The following is a 13943-nucleotide window of genomic DNA, read 5'->3' on the forward strand; positions in this document are numbered from 1 at the left end:
AAAATTGTTCAAGTTTTACGGGACAGAGGGAGTATTTAAACAAAAAACAATTTTTTTTATTTGTATAACTATTTTTTATCTTTATAATAAAGACAACTATTTTAATATATTAAAAATAATACTCCCTTCGTCCATGAAAGAACTTCCTAGGAGGGAGTGGCACGGGTTTTAAGAAAAAATATTGTTGAGTGTATTGAGAGTGGATAAAAGGTAGTTGAGTGCATTGAGAGTGGCGAAAAGATGTTATAATTAATATTGAGAGTTGTGAAAAGTGAAAAGTAAGATAATTATAAGTGGTGGCGTATAGTCCAAAAATAGGTAGGAAGTTCTTTTATGGACGTCCCAAAAAGGAAAGATAGGAAGTTGTTTTATGGACGGAGGGAGTATTTATTTTTATAACTATTTTTTATCTTTATAATAAAAAATAACTATTTTAATATATTAAAAATAATAAAGGGCAATAAAACTGTCGCGAGCTTTGTCTTTTTATATTACCAATCCCGACGAAAGAACCATCTTTTGTCTTATCAAACTTCGACGCAGCGGAAGACACATAGCGGAATATTGCAATTGGACAAAAACTGCCTGCTTTTCCAGAGAGAAAGTAGAAAACTAAGCTGAGACTCCACAAAGACACAAGAATCCAACGGAATCCTTCCGTACTGCGATGTGTCCGTCGCCGGAAATGAGGTCCGCCGCCGGGACTACACAAGTTCCGGTATGTAGTAACGCCGCAGCCGGCGAAGGCGGTGCGGTGGTCGTGGTCGGAGTTAAGCTGGATAGCCGGAGCCAAGAGCTGCTGACGTGGGCACTGGTGAAGGTGGCGAACTCCGGGGATCGCGTCATTGCTCTCTACATCGTCGACCCCACCGCTGGTGAGTGTTCTCACACTCTGCAATCACGCACCACGCCTTGTATTTCTCTCTCTGTATCTATCTTCCTTGCGTGATTTTCCGCCATACTATTGTGTGTATCTTGAATTTGCCATCCGAGAGATGTGGACGGAAAATCATGTTTCGATTTAGTTTGAGTCCAGTTTGGTTTGGAGTAGAGTTCAGCCTATTTGTCTAGACTTCGTTCCATTATGCAGCTAATTAGGAATAGATGCTGGAGAAGCATTTACTGAGAATTGTTACTCCTTTTGTTTCTAATTAGTGCGTTATCTGGCTTTTAATTTGTGCGTGGAGAAGCTAAAACAAGTATGCTGTCGCTGGTGAAGACTTTCGACTCAGTGCTGGCTGCATATGAAGGTTTCTGTAACCTAAAACAGGTATGTCTCGTATTCTCCTATAGTTCTCGCTTCAGGATTTTTAGCCTTTCTATTGTTTTGCAATGGATTGGTTGTAATAAACAATTTAGAATCTCAAAAATGATAAGTTTTAGTACTTATTTATAAATGTGTTTTGCCTGCAAGTTCTTAGTTTGAATTCTTTTACCTCCTTATGTTCCAGATGCAGAAGTGAGAGTTGATCTTAATTTTCTATGCATTCTTTACTATGCTAAAGTCACACAAAAGTATTTAGAGAAGCTTTTGGTATTTGTCTTTAATTCTTTCATTGTGTATTTTTTCTGTTTTTTGGGGAGTTTATGTGAATAATTTAGTTCCTTAGTTTTTTTCCAGGAACGTCTAAAGTTTTATTATCATCTTTATGTCGGGTTTAGATTTTTGGCTTATCCTTACTCTGTAATATGTTAGTACAAAGCATGAGGTACGGTACTTTCATTATTTAGGAGACAAAATCAGCCTGCTAATAATGTGCGAGATGGTGTTAGGTGGATCTAAAGCTCAAGGTCTGTAGAGGATCTCCAGTTAGGAAAGTCTTGTCCAGGGAGGCAATATCTTGTGGTGCAATGAGTTTAGTAGTTGGTACTTCAAAAGTCCACAACACACTTCGATCCAAAATCTCTCTTGCAAAGTCATGTGCCAAGAGTCTCCAAAAGAATGTATCAGTTATATGTGTTGACAATGGTAAGATTGTGTTCCAAAGTGAATCAACTGGTCCCCTTGACATGGACTTTCTACGGCTTGATGCATCAGAATCAAGATTCAAAAAGAGGAAGACTTTGTCCAGTAGCCCTTTGAGTCTACCACCCCAGAGAGTCTCATCATCATCTAGTAGTGGGAGTGAGAGCATCTCAATGTCAAGTATTGGAAATGGGAGCATCTCGATGACTCTAGTACCTTGTAAAACTCAAGAAATGGTTGCTCGCAGATCAGGGTGGACACTACTTCGCAGGACATTTTTACATGGAAGCAGACAATCTGAAGATTCTTCTTCTAAAAAGTCATTGGTGTTGCATTGGCTATCGAAACTACCAAGCCGACAATCTGTTGCAGCTATTTATCCTGATCAGAAGCAGTTCAGTGCATCCAATAGGGATGACTGCTGTTCACACTTGGAGGAGGAAAAGAATCATGTCACACTGTATTCAGCTGATACTAACTCTGGTGCTTACTCCAATAAGATTTTCTCGGAAGAACTTAGAAATCTTCAAGAGAAATACTCAAACAAATGTCAGTTGTTTAGCTACCAAGAACTCTCATTAGCAACAAATAATTTCATACCTGGTTTGTTCTCTGAACATTTCTTTGTTATAATATTTCTTATTCACTATTGGAGGTTTTACTTATTACACTAAACTATATTTTCAGAATATTTGATTGGAAAGGGGGGAAGCAGCCAGGTCTATAAAGGCTGTCTGCCATGGAATCGGGGAAATAGCTGTGAAGATTCTAAACCCATCAAATTATGTATTGGAACATTTTGTTTCAGAAATTGAAATTCTTACGTCTTTTCATCACAAAAACATAATATCTTTAGTTGGCTTCTGTTATGATGAAGGCCGTCTACTTTTGGTGTATAATCTTTTATCCAGAGGATGTCTAGAAGAGAATCTCCATGGTATTTACATGTGTATTTTCTACTATTTACATGGAATTACTAGCATTGCTGTTAATTGTATATGGTACTCAATCTCTGTGCTTTGAATTAGGTAATTTAGTATCTCAAGATCCATTTGGCTGGGCGGAGAGATATAAGATTGCTTTGGGAGTGGCTGAGGCATTGGACGCTTTACATAATACAGCTGAACCAATTATCCACAGAGATGTAAAATCTTCAAATATCCTTCTTTCTGATGATTTTGAGCCACAGGTACCATGCAATTTAAAGTTGTTTTAGCATCTGCAATTTAAATTTGATCAACTTGATCTCTGTGCTCTTTTCATCCTGACAATGCTCGTTCAACTTACAGCTGTCGGATTTTGGGCTTGCCACATGGGCATCAAGTTGTTCTCATGATATGGACACCTCTGATGTTGCTGGAACATTTGGGTGAGTTTTATGTATAATATCAGTGTGACATCCACTCATTGCCAAATTAGTTTCTAACATTCCTTTTGTCGCAGCTACTTAGCTCCGGAGTATTTCATGCATGAGAAACTAAATGAAAAGATTGATGTCTACGCATTCGGTGTTGTACTCCTTGAGCTCTTGTCAGGTAGAAAGCCTATTGATAATGGACTACCAAAGGGCCAGGAAAGCTTGGTAATGTGGGTGAGTATCTAATTTTTCATGTCTGCAATGTTTCTCTAGATATCAACATGGAACGGTTTCTGCTATCTCAGTGTTTCAAGGGTGTATGAATAGGTCTCTTTCATTTCGTTTTCACGTCTGTATCTGTTTATATACCGTGCGTTTGATTTAAGGCTTTTCCCGTTCAATTATTTCCCAGCTAACAGTTGGAAATTCTTCAGGCAAAACGCGTTTTGAAGGAAGGAAAAATCTCAGAACTGCAAGATCCCAGTTTGGCCGATGCTTATGACAGCAAGCAATTCGAGGATGTGGTCTTAGCTGCAACCCTTTGTATCAGACATACACCTCAATCCCGTCCTAGTATTAGCCTCGTAAGCATTACACTATTGACCTAATGTAGTGCTAAATTGTGATGAGATGAATTGATTTATGAACTTAAAGCAGGTTCTCAAACTCCTTCAAGGAGACTCAGACTGTTATAGAATGGGCGAGGCAGGAGGCTAGACACGCGGAAGATATCAATGCCATGAACCGTGAACAATCTGCAACAGACATCCAATCCTTCATTAATCTTGCTTTGCTTGATTTGGAAGATGAAACCACGTCCACAAGCAGCGTTGAGCAGAATATCTCGGTGGAGGACTACTTGGTTTGCAGATGGAGCCGGTCCTCAAGCTTCGATTAAATCATCTTCTCGGACAGACACATTATGTGGCATTGTACATAAATTTACTTCAACCTTTTTCCTCTTTTATGTATTGGCAGGTCTTGGATGAAGACATGAGATGAGAGGATCAGAATTGGAAGCCTTGCACTTCCAATCTTGACCTAATCTAAGTGTTGGACTGCTTCAGCTGGATTCATAATTCTCGAGATTCTTTGATGATGTAGCAAAAATTGCTACTGAATTGGCCTATCTAATTATCTGTCAAGAGCGGGTATGTTTTATGTAACACCTGAGTTTGACGACGAAGCCAACTTAGTTGGTAAAATTCTTTTTAGTTGAACAATTTATATACACTCATCTCAATTTCTGAAATATGCTGTGTATCATTTATTTCTCATGGAGTTGCAACGCGAGTTATGAGATACGACAATGTTACCCAAGTCTAAGGCCTAATAGTTGAAATGTAAATTGTATTTTGTGCTTAATTTCAAACTAGAGTCTTTTTGTTATTATTTATTAGGATTATTTACATATAAATTATTGAACTTTCAACAAATTCTTATTTTATACATGAACTTTAAAATTTTTAATAAAATTAATTACTATTAATTTTTTCTTATTTTGCATATATGCCTATTTTTCGGCCAAATTTTGGACCTGAAACGACGTCGTTTCCATTCAATTTTATAATACAACGTCAATTCGATTTTTCCACACCGAGCATATTTACACCATGCCACCATGATGAAAAATGGATAAATATGCAAAATGAGAGAAAATTACTTGAGTAGTTTTAATAAGGGGTAATTGCCTGTAAATCCATAACGTTTATCCGGAATTGATTTTTGCTCATAATTTAAAAACTCTACTTTTAAATACATTTATTCTTTCGTTTTTGTCTCAAATTTGTCCGGTGACCAGTTTTTTCTTACGCTGGCGCCAGAAATGACACGGTGGCAGCCCCTTTCCCCCCACCCCCGGCCACCACCACCGCCGGCGCCGCCCCTTGCTGCTGCCGCCACCACCGGTGTAACCGCGAAGTAGTTACTTCTGAACTGAGATAGCAGCGGAAAGTGTAACTATGAGCAAAAATGTTGAGAAGAGCGCTGCACCAACCTTCCATCAGTCCGACAATGCTCGTCGTCTTCTTCTTCTTCATCCTCTGAAATCCTACACAATCATTTCGTTGAACAGTCGGAGAACACCATTCAGCCGCCGCCGTCTGCCACCATCTCCATCGATCGCTCTGATTCGTACCATCCTCCACGTACTCAACCCTCCGCGGATCCTAATTTTCTGCAATTAATCAGCACACGGCCGACGCCCCTCGATTTCTTGAATTCCCTCTTCATCCGAGCTTTTTTCATCTTAATCGACTGCATCTCTCTAAACTCATAACAGCAACGTCGAATTTTCTTTCTCTAAACTCTTGGGTTCTGATTTGGCGTAGCAACCGTCGATGGAGAACTCCAAACTGAGCTCGAATTCGTATTCCATTGTGGGAAATTCTCGCCCCTTTTCTGAGCTTGAAATTCAGCTCGAATTCTTGTGTTTGGACAAGGTTTGAATGGTTAGAGAAGTGGAGAAGGTGGTAGGAGGCCGGCGGGCGGCAGCGGCGGAGAAATTAAGGTTTGGGAGTGGGGTGGGGGAGGTTGGGGAAGAAGATGATGTGAATTTTTTATTTTTATTTTTTTTAAAAAAAAAAATTTCACATGTCATAAATGTGCCAACGTGTCAATTTCAGTTGCTACTGTGTCAATTCCGGCTGCCACCGTGTCATTTTCGGTGCCAACGTAAGAAAAAATTGGTTGCCGAAAAAATTAGAGACAAAAACGAAAGGTTATGTATTTAAAAGTAGAGTTTTTAAATTAGGAGGAAAAATCAATTTCGAGTAAACGTTATGGATTTAAAGGAAATTATCCCTTTTAATAAAGATTTTAAAATTCGTGTGCAAAATGAGAAAGTTCAATAATTTATATGCAATTAACCATATTTATAACTTGAAATCTTTCTCTGTCTAAGAAAAAAAGCACAATAAGAAAATTTTCGCAAAAAAAAAAATAGAGGGATTCGACCTTCAATGTGTTTGAGAATCGAACCTAAAAGAATGACTAATCCATAGAACATGTGGTGAGATATATCGTAACAAGTAATAGTAGTGCATACGAAGATACAATATCACGGTATGTATCAAAAAAAAAATATAGAACATTAAGAATAATTATCCAATTCAGTGATAAAACACCTACGTTTGGGAGGCCTCACCTAGGAAAAACAATCCACTATCTGAAGTGAAGATATACAAGGACTTACACAATAAGACTCTCTCTTACTGCGCTTCTATATATTACCAAAACTTCACCAACTGTGGACAATTGTAAGCTAGACAACGACTAGAACACTAAAGTCCACAACCTAATCCCTTGATAACAAGAACTAAATAAAGAAGAGTTTATAAATCTTTTACAATGTACGCTCATAAGTGTATACCTCATAAACACTGACAGTATCAAGAACTGTATTACATACAACAAGTCTGGGGAGACCATCTAGAATGAACACAAGAATTCTAGACTACATGACGAGAGCAATTTAGCACGAATTTTTCCTACCATCTTGAATGAAATATGATATTTTTAAATAGCCTTCACGTATCTTATCTTCTTTTGAAGCCCAAGTTAATCCTTTTCTAATTGTGAATGGAAACAAGAGTTCTGGCTTGATGAGGAAACAATAAATAAAAGCAGAGTATATCTGTAATTGCAATCAAATTAGACTTCAACAAATATGGAGAAATAAAGCCATGCATATTAAAAAAATCTCCTAAAGATATCTCTTCAAAAAGCTGCTAAAACTTCGCAGATATAAGCATTAATCTGATCCAGACATCAACAAGTACAATGGTTGATATTATACTAATTCTAGAAAGTACATTTGCTGGTACTTGCTTATTGTCTACATAATGACAATGTAATTGAGTATATCATATACTCTAATAGGACCAATCGGCCGAAATATCAGCCCTAATTCAAAAAATTTGATTGATCCATATTAAGATTGTTTGATATGAAAGAATCAAGGGAACATACGATTAGTTTTGTGGTAATGGCATAATAAATCACTAACTTATACATCATTTGTCCTATAAAAATAATCTTATAAGGGGGTGACATGAGTTTTAATAAAAGTAGTTACGTATATTGAGTGGAGAAATGATCCCACCTTGTAGGTAGTGAGAAAGGGTCCCACCATGTGGTTGAATAGGTAAAAATACTAAAAGACGAACAAAAAATCGATGTTTACGACTCACTCTCCCTCCAAAGGGACCCTGAAAAGGTTATTGATGCTTTCATTGACGTTGGGAAAAATATTAATTGGATTTGCGGCTAATGTAAAGTGTGGCAGAAAAAGGGGATATAGAAAAAAGCCGAGGGGCAAATGGAAGGTAGAAATTATACCGGATCTGCCACAATAAGGATCGACGATGAATTGCGGCATTCTAGCCCTTAAGTACTTCGAGTGCTTGGTGACAAACACTCCAATGGATTCTATATCTGGAGATTCTGCTCAAGATTACCGCAACTCGTATTGTGCAAAACTGTATAAGTTTGCAGTTGAAAGTTAGGAGTTTGGATAATCGGTTCCTTTTTTATGTTGCCCAGTTTGATTATGATGTTTTGTGAAGTGTGGTGGCTGTGTCCATTTTTAGGTTTTGCTGGGGTTTTTGTGTTGGAATTGTTCATGATTTTTGTTTTTCCGATGTAAATGCAGAATTGTTTTCGGCCATTTAAGTGAGTTTTGTGCTATTATTTTCCACAATATATGGTGTATTCAGCTGAAATTGGAGGATGCCACTACCAGTGAAAAAAAAGTATAGTTTCTGTAATTTTTGTTTGAGATTTTGAAAGCCTGATTTTGTTAGTATTTGACCATTTTGGAATTACCTAAAAATATATTCTTATGTTTATTGGTGGGCTGGAAAAATATATTCTTATGTTTACAGACTTATAGTGAATCTAAGTTGGTGAGTGGATAATTTACCTTTTCACTTCAATTGAATTCGGTAAACAAATTTATTTTCTAAAATAGCTTAACAAACAAGAATGCACTACAAGACGATGAAGCGCAGTCTGTTGGTAAGACGCTTCCCCTCCAACCAATAGGTCGGGGGTTCGAGTCACCCTAGGAGCTAGAGTGTGAGTGGGTTTTTTCCTTTCTTTGGTTGTAACAAATTTAAAAAAAAAAAAAAACAAGAATGCACTACAACCATATGAAAGATATACAGATAGAGTTCGTCACATATAAAACTTCACGCGTCACCAAAGAAGATTCCGCGAAGTAAGAAAAACATTGCTTCCCCGTGCTCCTTGTATCCGCGAATTAACGGTTCAGCCAATAACAAAAAATTCGCGATTTTTGTTAAACTTAAAGCTGACATATGATTCTAGTTTAGCGATCATACCTCAAGATAGGACGCAAAAACCTCATCGCTGATAGTCATGATGTTATGCACGGGATCCCAATGCACTTCAAGGTCTTGTATGAGTCGAGAAAAAAATAAAAATCTAGTTCTTAATGCGGTAATTTTTCGTATGTAGAAAGAATATGGCCGTCCTCCAGCGAATTCCATACGAATGCCGTTGATAACATCACGGGCGATTTCGACTGAGAGATTACGAGCTACTCCATCCCACGCTCCACTATCTACGTATGGAAGGAGAGCCGAAAGGAACTTATACTCCATAGCAGGAGTCCAATACACTTCATAAAATAATTGTTGTTGATGATGATCTACAGTGTCAAGGATATTCATTGAAGTATGCTAATTTTGCCTTCTTTAAAATTTCCTTAAGTAAATGCCATATATATAAAGAAATTTAAAAATAATAGCTTAATTGTCCTCCACCACCTTGTGTATCAACTTGCTAGGTCACGGGACCTGCAGAATTGTGTGTTGAAAAAGAGTGCTATCTTTCAAATGAGTGCTATATTCCAAATTGTTTCCATTTTTTAGCCATTATTTGCTAGATCACGGGAAAATGCAGAAAGCTGGTAGGTCATGGGCCATGCATAACTTTAATATGGCAAAGTTCTTTCACATCACGCGTATGCACTTTCCTTCATTTTTTTATCCATTATTTGCACTTATTTAAAGTCCTTTTTTTGCCTACCGCACCATGTTTATGTTTTCATTTTATTTTGCTATTCATTGTCTTGCAAAATGAATCTTCTAAACACCATTGACACACAACAAACACAAATGTGGTATGAAAATAGATGGAACAAGACTATGGAGTACAAGTTCCTTTCGGCTCTTTTGCCATATGTTGATTTCGGGGCGTGGGATGGCGAATCAACAACTTTTTGCTATGATTTTGCTCGAGATATAATCGACGACATCAATAGAGAGTTCAATATTTTACTCCCATAATATTATGAGCTGAAAGTTCAACGTTTGAGAAGCCGATTTCACCGCTTTTGTCACCTCGTTCAGGATCGTAGAGTACGATGGGATGCCTTGTATAATATTATGAGTTATTCCCCGGGAGCTTTCATGGAATACGTACATGTATTTATAAGTACATTAATTAGTCTTGATTTGTTTAAATAAAAAATCTTATCATTTTTTTTGTAGGCGGATCCAGAGTTTCGTGCATATAGGTTTCACGGTGAACCAATGTTTTTCCTCCTTCGTGGCATTTTCTTTCAATAAGAATTACCTAAGTGTTGTCAGCATGACGATGAGAATGTATTATGTCTATTTCCTTGTTGAAAAGAACTTCATGAACACAAAAAATGCTTGCTGTGTTTATTTATTTATACTGAACAAAAGGGAATAATATGCAAGAATCAAAAGAAAAAAGGAAGATTGAATTTTACAAAAGGGCGTGCAACAAGATAATTATGTTTGAAAAACCCATCATCATAATATAAGATTGAAATGAAACACAAATAAAACAAAAATATTTCGTTGTTCAAACTTTGGAATTATATGCTTCTTCTTGAATGAATGTTCCAAATGGACGTCGACTTAACAAACATAATATTTTAGGCGCTTAAGAAAAGAAACATTTGATAATTAAAATTGTTTCCATATTTAAAATTTCCCTCAAATTTATCCTATTCACTATAATCTTCGTCATCTTCGTCTGAATCCTCAAATGGACTTGGGACCTCATTTAAACGCTTAATAATATCCCAATCTATTTCTCCTTCTTCCATGTAACAAAGTAAATAAGGCTTCTCCTATCAAAGTTATATCCAATATTAGTAATCGTAAAATACAAAATTTAATAAACAATTATAAATGAAACTTAACTTACTGATTCAATTGTCGCCCACGTCGCATCTGTAGCAATTATTCGCTTACTAAATTCGCAAAAGCTAGTTCTCTCATCCTTCAATAAAGACTTGAATCGGCAATATCGCTTAAACCACTCCATAACCTTGTCATGATATAGTTGGTTTGGAATTGGTATCATGAAAGGATATGCGGTAAAAGTGCGACATAGTTTATCAATTACTGGAGTGTTTCCTAGGAAATCACCCGGTTCCCAAATACCGACTTCTTTTGCACGATCGAATGCAACTAAAACAAGATGTTCAATTGCACGAGACCATGGTGGGTAAGAATATACAATGTCTTGCGAAATTGGGGTTGGCATTGTTGGAATAACTATATTCTTATATCAAAATTTTTTGCCTTTCATTGACCGAGTTCGTTCTTCCATTTGTCATATTTAGGCAATATGTTTAGCATATAAATTTTCTAAAATCTAAAGTGCAATGATGGACCAACTCACGGTTTATTGAAAAATCCAATTGTTAAAATTCAATAGGATATCATTGATGATAGAATCATTTCCTATCATTTGGAATAGGACGACAATTGGTGGTGTTCCTCTTAAAATCACATTTTAATAAAACACACTTCTAACTTATCCCAAAATATAGTGAAATACAATCATAAAGTATATTACACCAAATACCATACGGAAGAGGAATGGATATTTGGATAACCATAGAATAAAATAAAAGCTTTAAATTACACAAAATAAAGCCACACCCTAATATATTAGGCGAATAAACAAAATTCATTCGACGTTTGAGCTCGATTCGCTTGTAGTCGTTTCAGGGTCATCATATAATTCCTTTAAGATGGCCCAATTTTCCTCTCCCTCTGGATTGTAACACATCAAATCCGGATAGCGCTGTAAATTAAATGTTACATTTACTAAAAAAAACAGACACTGAAACATACTTTACAAAATATCATATATGATTAATTGATTTGTGGAAGGAAAATGATTTGTGAATACATATAATAAAACTCACCCGCCGAATGAGCTCCCACGTTGCTTCAGCGGCATAAACAGTGTTTGATTCATCATCGTACCAAACAGTGAAATGCTCGAGCAACATCTTAAATTGCAAATGCCTTACCTTCCATTCGGCATACTTTAAACGATATTGATGTTGTGTGATATAGTTCAGATAAAAAGGGCTCCCCGATAATTCATCACGCACTTCATCGAGACAAATTTTATTCCAATAATTATTTTGCGGGAACCATCTGTCCTCGTCGTTTGCTTTTTTCAGTTGTAGCAATACTATTTTTTCAACCAATCTAGTCCAAGGCTCTCTATAATATAGTATGTCTTGAGAATTGGGAGGCATTTTTTTGTAGGATAAAATTGCTTTTAATGAAACAAAGACATGAACACAACTAAGTAATTGATGAGTTTATATATTTATACTCAACAAAAGGGAATATCCAAGAATCAAAACGATAATGGAACATTGAATTTTTGAAACAAGATTCCAAAAGGTACAATGGTCATTGTCATTATTAACTGAAGCAAGATTCCCTGCAGTGGAGGAGTCACTTGTAAAGCTTTCTGGATCATCATCATATAAGATTGAAATTAACCACAAACAAACAAAAAGGTAGAAATGAAGCAAGAATCACCTAACTAGCAACTATGATGATGACTTGAATTTAAGAAGAAAGACTCTCAAACAAAATAATACCTGCTACATGCAAATAGTAGGCCATTGTCATTATTAACTGAAGCAAGATTCCCAAAAGTCACGAGATAAAATTCACAAAGAAGTACCTGCTGAATTTAAGAAGCAAGATTCTCAAAGTCAAAAGATATATAGCTATTGGGTTGAATAAAATAATGCCTCAAATTGATTCAGTACCTATAAAATAATATAAGAAATAATTACCCAAAAGAATCTTGTTTGTACATCCAATCATGTTCAACTTGACCATTTTTCTCAACACCTGCAAACTTCAAGCTAAAAATGAATACATACTGAGCCAATAATCACATGCAAGAATCTTTTCAATAATGTAGTGTTGAATTTAAGGTCAAAGCTTCTGCATGCTAGCAATACAAGGTCTTAAGCATGATTTTCTTACTATTTCACCATGGAGGAAAAATGTAAAAATATCTTCTTAGCCCCCCCCCCCCCCCGGGTCCTCCAGGATGTGTAAATTATAGTATCTTTAAGTTGGTAAGTGGATAATTTACCTTTAAAATTCAATTGACTTTGGTAAACATATTTACTTTGTTTAATAGCTTAACAATCAAGAAAGCACTTATTAAATTGCGATTTTATTAAAAAAGAAAAAGAAAAAGAAAACCTAAGAAAACCCTTGAAAGCACAGAAAAAGCAGACTAAGGGCCGAGCCTCGTTAAAACCTTTTCACAGAAAACCCAGTGGGAAAAACCGTGAAGAGGAAAAAGAGTACTCGTCTAAGCAAAACACGAAAGGGAAAGAGTGGAAGGGAAAGTTTCCAGAACTCCGGCCTAACCATCGTCTCCAAACAATCCCGGCTATATCCCAACAAAACAAGCACCACGGCCGGTTAGACGCTGTCGCCGTGAACATAGACAAAAAACAAACGAAAACAATGAAAACAACACGGCCGGTTATATGCCGTCGCCGTGTGTTATCTAAAAAATCTAAACTCAAACCCACACAAAGAGCTGTACAGCTGGTAATACGCCGTCGCTGTAAGCCCGAACAAACAAGGAAAGCTACGCGGTCGGTTATATGCCGTCGCCGTGAGCATTCCTCGAGAACCACACGGTTGGTGATACGCCGTCGCCGTGAGGTCACCAGAAAAACCAAAACCAAGAGCCACACAAGAAAAGTAACTACACGGCTGGTTATACGCCGTCGCCGGTAGTACTCCACGAACCATAACCTCGAGCTAGAGCCTTCGCAAAGGAAATAATCTTCCGCTGAAAGTCCAAAACCAGAGACGACCACCAAGTGCTCGAAAAAATAACCAAACCAAATCGAACCAAAACCTCGACCGACACCCCCCCTGCGCGAGCTCCCACTCAGGACAGACCCCGATCTCAGAAGCGCCTAAGCAATCCGGTGACTCCAGCAAAGAGAGATCAAACCAAACCGCTGCAATCCGCCAAAGATTCGCCATATAAAAACCGACCACCAAGTGTTTGTTAAAAGAGCTGATCCAAACGAAAAAGAGAACTAAAACCATAACAGAAAACCCACACCAGTTAACGGATTTGTCGAACATAGCTATGATTGGATATGTCCCGACGTACCGCCGTCTTGATGATATCAATTTCCAAAGGCCACCAACCTTCCTCCATACTATCGGCTGCTAGAATATCAGCAACTGCATTCCCTTCTCTAAAGATGTGCGTAACATGAAGTTGGAAATCAGAGAGTAAGGCCAGAATCTGCTTTCACAG

At 37.1% G+C, this 13943-nt stretch overlaps 1 pseudogene; it reads left to right on the top strand.

Annotated features, from left to right (window-relative positions):
* Window positions 1-511: 511 nt before the first annotated feature.
* On the top strand, window positions 512-4575 carry LOC131006889 (protein kinase STUNTED-like; annotated as a pseudogene).
* Window positions 4576-13943: the final 9368 nt, after the last annotated feature.

The sequence above is a fragment of the Salvia miltiorrhiza genome, chromosome 1, assembly GCF_028751815.1.
Source record: "Salvia miltiorrhiza cultivar Shanhuang (shh) chromosome 1, IMPLAD_Smil_shh, whole genome shotgun sequence".
Lineage (NCBI taxonomy): Eukaryota > Viridiplantae > Streptophyta > Magnoliopsida > Lamiales > Lamiaceae > Salvia > Salvia miltiorrhiza.